General features: G+C 32.6%; 1 long non-coding RNA gene across 1 annotated transcript; it reads right to left on the reverse strand.

Moving 5' to 3' along the window:
* Positions 1-4,358: 4,358 nt before the first annotated feature.
* Positions 4,359-5,296, reverse strand: LOC145094674 (uncharacterized). The gene is made up of 3 exons (XR_013703478.1): positions 5,040-5,296; positions 4,770-4,935; positions 4,359-4,556 (listed from the first exon to the last, which is right to left on the reverse strand). It is a non-coding gene; the product is annotated as an uncharacterized LOC145094674 (long non-coding RNA).
* Between the last annotated feature and the right edge of the window lie 9,718 nt (positions 5,297-15,014).

Consider the following 15,014-nt stretch of genomic DNA (forward strand, 5'->3'; position numbering starts at 1 on the left):
TCACTTGTGATATTTAACAATCGTAATACTTTTGTTCTTGTCATTGTGACACTTATTTTAGTATGAATGCAGACTAGTATACTTAGTTAAATATTTTATTATTTTAAGTATAGACTCTTGGTCAGAGTTTAATCCCCAATGGGTTTATAGTTTAGTATATCTTTTATGGGTTGATATACTCAATTCACTATAAACAATGCTCTGATACCAATCTGTCACACCCCAAAACCAAGAACGGCGGAAACGTTCTGGGGCGGAGGACGTCATGTAAGGTAATCACAACACAGTAAATGTAAATAGGCAAACAACATCATCCATTGCATTAAATATATAAATTTAATACATGTGTGTTCTGTAAAATTTTAGACACCAAAAATATAACGTAAATCAAAATAACAAAATGATGAGTCTTGAGTACGCTCCATCATCTCAAAAGCTGGCATCGGTACCTGTCTACTGATGACCTGAGAATACAAGTTATTTTGAAAGAGTTTATCAGCATTAAGCTGGTGAGTTCATAAGTATTTTAGTGTCAATGTTCATTGTCAAAAACGTTTGAACTTGTCCCAATGTATAAGTTTGTAAAAATGTAAATAAATGTTTAAAAGTATTTGCAAAAGTTTGAATCTCTCAGAAAATCCTATATTTTCTATAATAGTAACCTTCTACCAAGGCTTATCTGTTTTGTAAACTCGTCTGTTGTAAAAGTGTGTGATTACCCAAGTATAACTATCATTTGATAAAATATAGTTTGTACATTAATGCTTAAGTGAGATTATCACCAACATATGTAATGGGTAAATCATTATAGTACTGTAGTTTTGTATAATAAGAACTACTGTTGTACTGATTACTACTACCTTAAACCGGATTTTTATTAAGGTATAATGTGATAATTGCACCATACTATCGACTGATAACAACGACATAAAGAACGGTCGTAATAACGGAATGACGTTTGGCACCCGCAGACCTGCAGGTCCGGCTGTAGCTAGCAGCAAGGTGTAGGATAGTCAATCCAGTATAGATCTATACGCAAACTCAACGCTCTCCCTCCAAGAGAATTCTGGCTACAACTCGGGCCATGACATTTAAGGCATGCTCCGATACAGTGGATCACATTTGTTATCGTATTCTTGCATGTGTGATGAAATGTTTCTTGTTCTAGTATAGTTGTATATGTTCTCGTAGTATAGTTGTATATATTCTCTTCCTAGTATAGACTCATGAATGAACTGACTCATTGATCTAGCAGTTGTAATAGTATGATTCTGTGTTACCCCGATGGTAACTTGTTAACAGTGCGTTTAGTACATATGATTATGGAAGTACTTTTATGTCTATATATGTATATTTGATATATAATTAATATGGAAACGACCTTCGGATGGTCACCCAAAATCCTATCAGACCACATCCAAATCGAGGAAAAGGAAACAAGGTGGATAGCCTTCCTAAGTCCTTTAAACATTATTTATACGTCTATACATATATGGGCATGCAATTTGTAATATAAAAGCATAAATAAGTATTTATAAGGCATTTGAAACATAAGTATTATTTTTAAAGAAAGATTGACTTGATGTCAATCTATAAAACCATTTGAAGGTGTAGATTTGATTAAAACAGTTTAAGTATAAGGAACATTTGCTTAAATCACAGTTGCAGTGTAAATTCGAAAAGTAAATGGGTTTGGAAAACATTTAGAAGTAAAACAGTTTGATTGATAGTTTGAATAGTGATAAAACCACTGATTTCCCTAGTTATTAATCACATGTGATTTGTACAATCACAGGTGATTGAAACAATAACTATAAGTATTTAACTTGCATTCCCCCCTTTTGAAAGCATATAAAAGCATTTAGAATATTTAACAGGTTGATTAAGGGGTATGAAACTCACTTGATTGATTGAAGAAAGCGAGATGGAAAACCGGGCAGAGTTTCGTCTCGGAAAACGGATTTTGCTCGGGATTCTCGGGAATCTCGGGAGTAAAATCGACCCTCGGGACTTGAGCAAAAAGACCAGAGCTTCGGGTTATAACGGGCACGGAAAACGAGACAAAGTTGTGAGAGAGAGGAGAGAAATGAGCAACATTTTCGGAAAGCCTCGCATCCTATTTATAGGAAGGCTGAACCGCCTCCGAACGCGGGGCGTACGCTCGTACGCAGCGCGTACGCGTACGTCATGCATGACCGAAGCCTCGACTGCCTCGGTTCGGATGGGACGGGTTGCTGGGTACGCGGGTCGGATGGGACGGCGGGTCGGACGGGACAGCGGGTCGGACGGGTCGGAGCTTCGGACGGGTCGGACGGTTTAGAACTCTTCGGATAGTGCGACGTGGACGATCCGAGACCCTCGATCTCAGTACGCGGGGCGTACGAAGGTACGCAGGGCGTACTTCGGTCCAATCCGATGACTCCTCTTCGGATATTACCGGGAATTTATAATTAAATTCTTATTTATTTTAAATAAACTTCAAAAATTCATATCTCTCTCATACGAACTCCGTTTTTGACGTTCTTTATATCCTCGCGAAGGTGAGACCATGATCTACGACTTTCGTTTAGATTCCGTTGGCTAATTCCGAAATTATTTTTATTATTTATTTATTAAAATGACGTGATTAAGGAATTTCTTCAAAATTTCATAACTTCCTCATCCGGAGTCAGATTTGGACGTTCTTTTTATGTACGCAAACCTTGATATGATTCCTATTACTTTATTTAATCCGAATAAGATTTTAGGAAGGTTACATTTTGACCTAAATTTGATCGGTTTTACATTACATTGACCCGAAATATCGGGTTGTCACAGATTCCTTGGGTGATTTTAACCTTAGTGGGGTTCTAGGCCTAAGACTGTGAAGTAAAGTTATAATCTATGATTATGTTCCAACGATTTAGCTTGACCCTCAACTGTTTATTTACGAACATGATTATCAAAGTGTGCATATATACACATATACAATGCCCCTTTGGCTTTTAAAATTCTTTTGCAACAAAGTTATATATATATATATATACACACACACATTATGTGGGTGCCCTTATACACAAGACCGATTAGACTTTGTTTGACCCAAAATTTTCTAGTTGTCACACACACACACACACATATATATATATATATATATATAATAGGTAATTATATTAATTAAATAAGGAATTAAAATGGAGGATAATAGGATAATAATATATATAATATCCAAACACACGCAAACTAGCAAACCATTATGTCCAACTAGGTGAGTGACACCGCGTTGCAGGGTCAGATGTGAACTATTTGTTTATACTTTGAACACGTCATTAGGTTAAAGAGAGTGTTATTGTTTGAGCTTCGTTCTTGAAGGATATTTTTGATGAGAACATTCATCTTGTTAGTACTTAAGTTACAAGATCGACGAACACATCAGTTAGCACATACATACATCAGACATCAGACAACAAACAAACAACAGACAAATAAAAAATACCAATGTACTTTGGATATTATAAATGAGGTGCGACGGTTTGCAGTTTTAAGTATATACCTATATATATCACTCTACTTTCATTTTCTATACTTAACAAAATAGAAAATGAAAGTATGATGTTATATTTGACAAAAAAATGAAAGTACATTCGTATAGGTAAAATAGGAAATAAAAGTAGGATGCTATTTATTTACATAAAAAAGTCAATAAAAATGTAACCTGCACAATATGTGATTTTATATGAGTAAAAAAACCCAATGAAAGTGTGATGTTATATAAAAACCAGAAGTATACTGCGATTAAAGAAATTTTAAGTACATTGTTATTATGAATTATGAGTTACATTGCTATTACCTCTAAACCGAAAATGTATTTACCTTTTTACCCATAATAGCAACATACTTACATTTCTTTACCAATAATAGCAATGTAGTTTTTTTTACCTATAATAGCAATGTATAAAAATATAGTATGTTGCTATTAGCCTATTACAATTACAAATCCTGTAATTTTCCTATCATATGTTGGGAAAATGTAAGTAAATTGTTCTATATTAGTATAAATGGTAATAAAGTAAATTGATATTTTTGTACTTAACAATGAGATCTGCTGCTATGTTCATTCACATTATTTGATCCAAAAACTCTTACACTACTTCCAGCATGTAATACATTCCAAGCTTCTTTTATGTTCTAAACTTTAGCTTCCACTAAACCAAGAACATTGTGAAACCCTTCAGATGGTTGTTTTATTTCCAATGTATATTTTCAAGAAAATTTTGTATTATTTGCATTTGTATACATTTAAGTTAACTGATGTAATGAAATAAAATAGTATTTTTACTTTTTGGAGGTTGAGGATGGTGTTGCAAGTAGATCTCTTATTTGTTCATTATAAACTTCCAACATACTAACTGATATGTCATAAATAAAAGTATCAGTTCTTTCTTTTGCAATTTTTAATAATTCCTCTAGTGTTTTGTAACTAATCCCTCGATTTCCCTCAATACCCTCCATGGTAAATGTCTTTCCTATCTCCGTTTGACCATATGCAAATATGCACACGTCGTATCCATCGAAAACTGAAGTCGCCAATGGTGAAGCATGTGCAAAAACATCAACTGTTTAATATATATATATATATATATATATATATATATACATATATATAATATATATATATATATATATATATATATATATATATATATTATATATATATATATATATATATATATATATATATATATATATATATATATAGGGGCATTATTTGTATAGTAAGTTTGTCAAACCTTGATTGGCATTTGGTGTGAAGACTATAGCGAATGTAAATGTATTTTTAGTGGAACCATTATTAATAACACCAAGTTCTCCATTTGAAGATGAATTAAAGTCAACCATGGTTGACCATCCGGTCAAAGTTTCGTGTTTGCTTGGTGGACATCATCTGCAAAACACCTGTGTGTTCCATGAAATTATAAAAAGAATTAGTATTTATAGAAAGTTAGAAAACTTTATATGCTTGTTAAAAAAAGAAAAAGGAAAAGAAAAAGTTTGCACACCTTTTGTATCATCAAGTTGATTATGAAGCTTTCTTCTCTTGATTTGTTCTTCGTTGTATTTGACTTTATGATCCTCACATTGTGAAAGTAAAAGTAATGATAGAAAATATTCAAACTTCCAATAGGGTGACAATTTAATCATGAATTTACTAATTTACCCACCCAATGCTTGATCTATAGAAACCATGTTATTGAGATCTGGAACTGAATTAGCACAGTGGTGTGCTTGAAGAGAGAGTTGAGAGTGGTCTGGTTTCAATACCTAATTCATGAATAAGGTTAAAAAATATATATATATTGATTACACTATGTAATATTTGTGTTAATTAGTTAGTAATTAATTAATTAATTACCGTTATTCTGTGTGATGGTTCCTTGACTACAGCCACCCAAACTTTCTTGTCATGTTCATATCTACTTGATATGTCCCTCAATTGTTCAGATTGTTTCTCCATGTTTTGGTTTAAAAATAAACAAAATTAAGAATTTCTAACATCTACAACAAAATTATAACACAAAAAAGGAAAAAAAAATTGTATTTCTATTGGGAAAAATCTTACCAAGAGAAGATGAATGGAACAATCTTTTTTCAAATTCCATTGGACCTTTTCCAGTTGCTTAGTTGTTGTAGCTAGACTGGTCGAAGAGAAGCAAAATGAAATCGATTGCAGAGTGTCATACCTAAAACAGACATATGGTGAGCATTGTCATTGGAGGCAGAGTCGCATGTGTATATATGTTGTTTTAATTGGGCTTTGGAATAAAGCTTCTGTTCACAGATAAATACGTGATGCATTCCGTATGTAGTTAAAGCAATCACATCAGACAACTAAGATATAAAAAGAAACTCCAAAGGGTAAAGAAACGACTTAAATAAATAAAGGATCAAGAAACGAAACATGCATCAAGTAACATAAATCTTAATAAGCATTAAAGAATTGCCAAATATCTTATTTAGTCTTTTTCATAAGACCAGTTATAACACATAACCAAGCTTAGGAATCATGCTCCATGTAACCATGTTGCATCTTTCATAAATAGTTAGCATTTGAAGTTAAGTGGAATTGATGGGAAAATTAAAAATCACATTAACAAACAGATTCAAGAAATCCGTCGCATATGGGAGGTACAACGGGAGAAGAAGTGATATAGAAGCAGACCTTGAAGAAAATATGTATGTGAAATAGCCGATACCCAAAAGCCTTTACGTCGGCGGCGATAAGAATCAGTCTTTGACACGACCAGACGCCGGCTACCTTGGCGATTACTTAGTTTTTCCTCCCCGATCTGTTATTGATGCACCCATTTAGAGATGGTAACGGGTAGAGCGAGAATAGAAGAGAGAAGATGGAATACACATAGGGAGTAAGTGGTGGAGGCGGTGACCATGGTAGAAAATAACCCGATGAATACCTGGGTGGGTAACAAAAGTTGTGGAGCAGCTGATTGAGAGTGAGGGGCGATGGGCATAACATGGACGTAGAGGCGGTGGGGGTTTTCTCACAGAAGTAGAGCAATAAGAACTATCGGGCTGAGGAGCAGACAAGTGTTATGTATGTGGATTAAAGCCATTGGAAGGCAAAGGTGGTGGAAGATACGTGTCTAGGAAACGCATAGGCCCATATACCTAAAGAATTGACAAAATGACATAAAACACCCACAGAAAAACCGGCAGTAACAAAGCCAAAATATCCATAAACAAAGGACCATTTTTGACAAATCCTTAGGAATTTTATTGTTTGTAATGATTGTCCCCTTTTAATATATATATATATATATATATATATATATATATATATATATATATATATATATATATATATATTTGGATTTGTTGCACACAACATAATAATATACATAGTTGATTAATTGATTCTCAATTTTTTTTGGATTTTTGTCACTTTTATTATAATGGTGTATCTTAATCAGTCTCATATCATATTCCTAAGGAGTAAACAATGAAAATCAAGGTGATGAGCAAGAAACAATTATTGAAGAATGGCGACCATGTATAAAATTGTCTCATATCATTTTGAATTGTTGATACTTGCACACTTGCGTTGGTTGTAGTTATCCTCTAAATGTTTTCACTTATAATTTCATTACACCTCGAATAAAAATATTTGCATTTATTTATATCTCTCATCCTAATTTAACATCTTATTTTGTATTATCTACTTTTTCTTTATACATAGTCTCATTTATAATACTTTGGGCTTATTTTTTCCCATTATGTGATGCAAAAGAGTTTTTAGCATGTTTGATATAAAAAATCACTTAAATCTATGGTTGATTTTTACTCTCTCCGTCCCAAAAGTATAGTCCATGTTTGACTTTTTAAGTCTCTTTGTTCAACTTTGACATTAAGTAATTTACTTTTTGTTATATATTTTTTATGCTAGATACATGAATAGATTTTTTTTAAATGTATTTTCATTGTTATAAGTTTCATCAAAAATTATATAACACAAATAAAGTTATTCATTGTCAAAGTTGACATAGAAAGACTTCAAAAGTCAAACGTATACAATAATTTTGGGTCGGAGGGAGTATTATTTTTATAGTATAATATTGTTAATTTTTTCGATTTTTAAGCAATATATATATATATATATATATATATATATATATATATATACATGTTATAATGTGCATGTCTGATTCAGTGTATTTTTATAGTAGACTTTTGTTATTTTTTATAGGTTAAATTTTCATTTCTCACATCAACATTGAGCAATGCATAACTTTGTAAGTATGACAACAATAGCTCAAACAACAACTTAACCACATAAATGTAAGTTTTATATATTGGTGATTCGTGATTCAACAATGGTAATTTAGTTACAAGTCTGTTGCTTTTTTTAATTGAATAACACCTGATCTTTTACACATTAAAATATTATAGTTTATAAACATTTCCTGTCAATGGGTCTCATTTGTAAAATATAGTCTTAAAATTTCTCATTTCATTTACAAATACATTTGTAAAAATATTCTTTCGGGTATTACAACCAATACAAATAAACCATAGTAAAGCTACAAGGTTTCTTACATCACAAAAGCTATGCTCAGATTCTATCTATTTGCTTTGTGCGATCTGTCTCAACACAACTCTCTAGGCTGCTTCTCAATACCAGGAATAAATGGCATTTAACAAATATGTAAGAGAATCATTATCTCATGAGCTACATGGGTTTAGACACAAAATTATTATCAAAATCATTTGATCAAACTATAATTTGACATACACTTATAAATATAATGCAAAGCATGTTACCCATGTTCTCACTCAATGCAATTCTTCTCCGGCCTTCTCGAGTCTCAGCTATCTATTGGATCTTATGTCCATAAGGACCATCCTAAATTTGGCTAGTCACATAAAGTCACTCAGAACACTGACCACTATCAAAATGTATTAAACAAGGCCCGATAAATACACCCCAAATGGACAAGTCATATAAGTGACTCAGAACGCTGAGCTTTATTGGAGAACATGTCATCCAGGCAAGGCCCCGTAACTAGTCTCCATGCGGACCCCTAGTTATATGCGGTACTTTCTCGAAACTATGTAATTCGTTCATATGATGTGTAATCAACACTATTGTTTTACTGACTCAATCACGCACAGTTGATTAATGTTATGATCATGCACTTTCATTAATAACATTTCATAGTAAAATATTCAAACATAATTTAACTGTAAATATTGTTCTTTAATCCTTTTCAATAATTCATGTAACAAATCGTAGCTAGCTAACTATTTCTAATAAAAGAGCTTCTTTGTTCAAAAATATTTTCCTTTCAAAACATTTAGCTTACCCTTTAGAAAAAGAGTTCATTTAATTGCTAGCTAGGATATATTACCTTTTCAACAATTTTTTTTTTCTAAATCACTTTCAAGCTTTTCACATAAAACTTTAGTAATATGCTATGTATCCCAAATAGAAAAATCCACATGTACTCACTAGGTCAGTTAGTGAAGACTAACTTCCAATCTGGCTTCTAGCCTCACACCATCTCTTAGTTCAAACATTGGTCTAACCTATCTAGACAAAAATACCAAGTTCCTTAGAACTTGTCCTAGTACACTTAGGAGCTTATTTATCATATCAATTACATTGACGTTATCCTGATCACTAAAACAAATGGGTAACCATTTGTTACCAAATCACTAAGCTCCTCAAAACCATTACCAAATGTCTTAACTCCCTAAGTCAATAATCTAGTCTTGTTGTCAAATAATCATGTAAACTAGGGTTTAAAACCCTCGTTATCTAATCGAGATTTCTACAATAGAAACTGTTTATCTACTTCTTTTTCGTCCAGCTCATAACAACACTGTGTTAAGAGTTTCAAATACTACATCGGGTTTATCAACCATTCACAACTCATTACTTACGCAAATAAAAATACATATTAACAATCGAAAGGATACCTTAGCCCAACAACAGTCATACCTTTGCTACAATTTAGATAAAATTTATATCCATGAAATTGTTTGGGAGTGAACTGTTGGATTAGGTGTCTAAGCCCATAACTATACTTGGTATGTACTTGACCCAAGAGTAGCATGGTCCATTTGGGTTGCATATCACCAGGACAATTTTATAGGATGGACTTTTAAGAAGAGGTTATTTATGATTTGTTAATATATTATAAGTTCTAATATATTAATATGAAATCATATGATTTAATTAGTATTGATCAAGAATTAGTTTGGAATTAATTTTGTGATCAAAATAGACTAATTAAATATATGGGGATTGATTTGGTAAATTATTCATTCTTATGGTGTGGGCCAATGATCCATGATTCTTTAGGTTGGGCTAAACCAATGTTACAACCCATGGATGATCCATGGGGGTTTAAACCCATGAAGCCTAAGGAATATGGAAGGTCATACACATTAGGGTTTACATGGTGTAACCCTAATCTTGCCACACTATATAAGAAGCCCCTTAGCATCCAAAATATGCTACTAGACACACTAGTGTCCTTGGAGATCATTAAGCTGATTTTTGGTGTAACGATATTTTCTCAAAAGTCATCCTTTTTACAAAGGTGTGTTATGATTCCATTTGAGGTGCAACACTTGGGGCACTAAGTTCTTAAAGTCCAAACTCAAGAAGTTCTACAAGCTACAACAAAGAGGTAATTCTATAACTCAATTCCATGTTGTTTATATCAATTGTATGCTAGTTGTAGGCTTAATGCTTTGGAATATGTCATGTATAATTAAAGAAAACATAGATCCAAAGCATTTAGGGTTGTATGTGCACCATAAGATGTTATAGTATACCAAAACCCATCAGTGGTATGAGAGCCTATGATTGTTTTCTATTATACTTGATGCAATGTGTTATTTTTCAAAGTTGAAATGTTGTCTGACTGCCCTACTCAACGAGTCCATGCTTGGACTCGACGAGTAGGTTGAGTTTTGCCTTGGACTCGTCGAGTCCATTATGGGGCTCGACGAGTTGCCTGTCCAGACAACAGTTTTTCGAGTTTTTTGGCCTGTTTTGGATTAGAATCATTACCATAAAATGTTTTAGTTCATAAAATCTGAGTTTGTTGATATGGTAATGATGATTCTCATCCAAATAAAAGATAATTGTCAAAGTTTCATGATTTGTATTAGTTTATATGATTAGGCTAATTTCTTGAAACTTGTTTGATATGAATTGTCTTACATATGAGTTTAATTAGATCATAGGCAAATTGTTTGATTTTGTTAGTTGGAATTTTTTGATTTAATTGTTTTTGATGAAATCCATAACTTGTCCTCAAGTTATGGAAAGTGAAAAGTCTCATTTTTAAATGTCATCTTAAATGTTTTTAAGTCTTCCATAACTTGTCCTCAAGTTATGGAACTTGAAGAGTCTTTTACATAATTTTTTTATGAACTCAATAACTTGTCCTCAAGTTATGTATTGTTAAGAGTCTTTTCATAAAACCTATATTAAAATCATAAGTTATGGATACCGAAAGGTTTTGAATAGTTCAAAACTTGACCTCAAGTTTTGGAATTTGTAAATACAAAGTCTCACTTTGAAACATTTAGTTCCAAACCCTAGAAATTTAAAAGTTTAAAATTCAACCCTTATACTATTATAATATTATAGGTTTAATATATATATATATATATATATATATATATATATATATATATATATATATATATATATATATATATATATATATATATAAGAGTAAAGTCGATCTTAGCGTTAGTAGGCCTCATTCACGAAGCATGTCTATAAGGGGTATAAGGTTACTGCCTATAAAATGGCAGTTTCAATGTTTCATAGGTGTCCACTCTCACCCACCACTTCCTTGACTGGTGGATGGTCGTTAGCCGAACGGGTTTGACAGGACATTTAATTTCTCATTAAAAGTATAATGAAATACCAAGTAACTAAACACTTATAAATTCTTAATCTTAGTTACTTAGGAAAATATGAATTTGGTGCTAACCCATGAAATTGCACTTTGCACCTTGTTAAGTCGTTAGTGGAGCGTGTGTGGTTAACCGACACACTAATCTGGGATTGACAGTGTGTGGCAAAGGGTAGCTTGATGTTAATCATAGATCAATCGAGCACATGTGGTTAACCGACATATTGATTAGGTGGTTCTAACATTGAGTATACCAAGCTAATTTGCATGGTTATTCACATCTTGTTTGTGATCCTCGACATCTCAGTCACAAACTTGAAGGGCACAATCGAGATTTAAACATGCCATTGAAAAGTTCAATGAATCTCAAAGGATCTAGGAGTTTCATTTCACTTAAAACCTAAAATTCTTTTTCGTTTTTTCGTGGTGGAAATTGGTAAATCATCATTTACCTACCTTCAAATATTTTGCATTCGGATTACAACATCCCTCTTCCGAATTGTAAAATATTGTGTTGGGTCCTAGCCTTAATACTTCATTTGAGTGTTATACTAAGGACTTAAATCAACTAACTTGAATTTCTCCCATTGTAGATGTCTAGTCCAGACAATTATGGTCTTCCCAAATCTTTTGGAACAAGCTTTCCACATGAAGATGATGTTCCACAATATCATGCTTCATTTCACTCAATCCCTATTAGATAGAAAACACAAGGATGGAAAGTTTGTGTGTGCACATGTCTTGGATATGAAGTCACACATTGACATGCAGAGAATGTTGGGTGTCGTGTTCCCAAAGAAGTTTGCTATTGAATGGGTTCTTCAGTCACTTCCCGAGTCATATAGTGAGTTTGTTAAAGACTACTATGTGACAGATCACGACATGACCCTTATTGATCTTACTAATTTGCTGATTGCTGCTAAATCAGAAATGATTTGGCGTAATGGTAAAGCAAATTTTACTGGAAGATCTACATCTCAAGCTGACATGGGCAATGACATGGATATCCCGGAAATGATTCTTTCTCCTAAAGGAAAGGAATTGGCCATGATCAAAAGTTTTGATCATAAGGAAAGGCCAAATCTGAGATTTTCCATATGCCATTCCCAATGAGCATGTTTGTTTCTATTGCCAAGGAAAGGGACATAGGAATCAAAGCTGCCTTGACTACCTGAGAAGTTAAGTTAGATTGTATGGTTCTGCTTCAGGTAAGTCCACAATCTAACTCTATTAAGTTCCTAATTATTGATTCGTAATACATGATGTGAAAAGGTTGCATCTTGATGTTTTGTAGGATCATGAAAAAGGAAGGAAGCTTAAAGGAAGTGTATGCTGAATCTGGTCGCGGAGATGGATTTCAATCGCATGGTTCGATGATCGAATTTTTTGAGCTGCTACTTAAGAGTTATGATAGATTGCTTAGAAATATGTAGTAACATAGTTTTCAAATGTAATTGCATTGTAAGGAAAAGTTTTTTTTGCATTTTATAAATATATAAAATTTGTTTTTTATTTTATTATATCTCCTTACAATGGCATTTGTGAAAATTGATGTTTGTATGCTTCTATTGTAAGCAATAAGGATTTGATTCTTTCGTTTGTGGTAGTGTCAAAATTTGCCAAATAAGGAAAGATTCTCATCGACCAAGTTTCAGTTGGATAGAAACTTGGAATCATACAATTTGTATTGTGTGATGAATGAGAACCTTCATCTTTGGGAAATTAAGACTAATTCCGTGTTCGCATGAATATGTGAGTCAAGTGAAGGACTAGGGGATCGAGTGCACTGGGTGTGCAATGGTCAGGTCCACCACAAAGAATGATAAGACTATTCGTCATGATTTACTAAATTTTACAAGTTTAATTATAATTCTGAATATTGGAAAAGTTTCAATGTATGGCAGGACGAATAAGAAGAATCGAATTAGGCAAAAAGATAAAAGTTTCTCCAATCTGAAAAGATGCGAGAGTACTTTAGTATCGTATTTTAAGATCATCTTAATGATTATGGAAAACCATATAACAATTGATCCTCTAAGGACATCTTAGTTCATTTCTATGGCTAAGAAGAGGAATCGTGAAATGTTGGAATGGTTAAATAAAAACGGTGAATCATACTTCATTCCAAAATCGAGTCTTAGAGTCATACTCCAAGATTGTAACGTGAGTGACATAATCTTAAGAAAGGTTTATAACACTTGTCAAATTTAGAGTAAAATGTTTCTCACTCTTGTACATTTGAAATTGGTAAGTTGTGATGTTTTCGATAAAACAAAGACCAACTAAGACCAATTGTGTGAAATGTTAGTCTTGATCAGAATCCACACTAACTCTTGATTATTTCTTTGTCAAGTAATGTTCCTTGACAAAGTGAATCTTATATGTCAATAGGTCATTGGGAGTCTTAAAGATCTTGAAATTTTTAAGAACTAATCAAGAGTACACCTATTGTTAAACACTAGCACACAACTTGAGGTTTGTAACCTATCGTTTTGACATATTCTTGTTTATGTGCCCATTCCAGTTAAGTTGACTATGCATGTAAGTTCTATTGGTTCTCAGTTGTTTGCATAACAACCTAGGAAGCAATGGTAGGCCCTTGTGCTGCTAGGTGGCAAGAAATTAAGATTGAACAAGTTCAGTCCATATGAGTCTGGATTTGTCACTAACCTTGTCTTATGATTATGGTTATGAAAAATTCACATGGATAGGAACACATACACCATAAAATCTAAGTGTCATAAGGTTTCCCTCCAAATCATGAAAATGATTATGAGGAAACGCTTTCACTAAGTAGATTTTAAGGAGATAGAATTGTGATATTTGCATTCTCCAATTCAATTATGATTACCGCATCCCTCTTCATAATTTGAACTGAGAGAAATGGAAAAGGTCTAAAAATTTAAGACTTATTACTGTAAGTTCTAAAATTGTTTAGACACACATGTGAGCTATCTAAGGAAAGATGTATGAATTTGAGAAGCCTAGATAAAGTCTTATCGAAGAATCTCATATCAGAAATCTGAATTTTGGTAAGAAGGTCAATAAGAATATATTTCTAGAAGTCTAGCTGATTTATGAATACATGTCAAAGCTAGTGTGAGCATAATTGTTATGCTAGTAAGATAAATAATTATTATGCTAGTGGGAGCCTAATTATTATGGAAAATGTTGCAAGTTAGCAATGTTAATTACAGAAAAACAAAAAGGTTTCAAATCGCAAAGTTTCAGGGTTTGAAAAGTCGTTTTGCTATAATTAAGGGAGATGAAATTATACTTCATTTTAAAATCTAAAAGCTAGATTGAGATTTTTTAATCAAATTTAGTCAAATATATATGAATGTTATGTTGGAATGGTTCAACATAAGGAAATTCTATATATGGAAATGTTAATTGTGTTCTCAAATTTTGATTATGATTATGACATCCCTCTTCATAATTCTAATTGTGAGAACATGGCAAATAGAAATATTATAGCAAAAGACTGATCAAGTATCATGCCTTTATGTTAGACATTATGAATCGTGTCCCATATGCTTCGGGTATAGGATCGATTGCATATGCTAGAATATTCTCATG

This window comes from Lactuca serriola, chromosome 3, assembly GCF_051521515.1.
Source record: "Lactuca serriola cultivar US96UC23 chromosome 3, Lser_US96UC23_V15, whole genome shotgun sequence".
Classification (NCBI taxonomy): domain Eukaryota; kingdom Viridiplantae; phylum Streptophyta; class Magnoliopsida; order Asterales; family Asteraceae; genus Lactuca; species Lactuca serriola.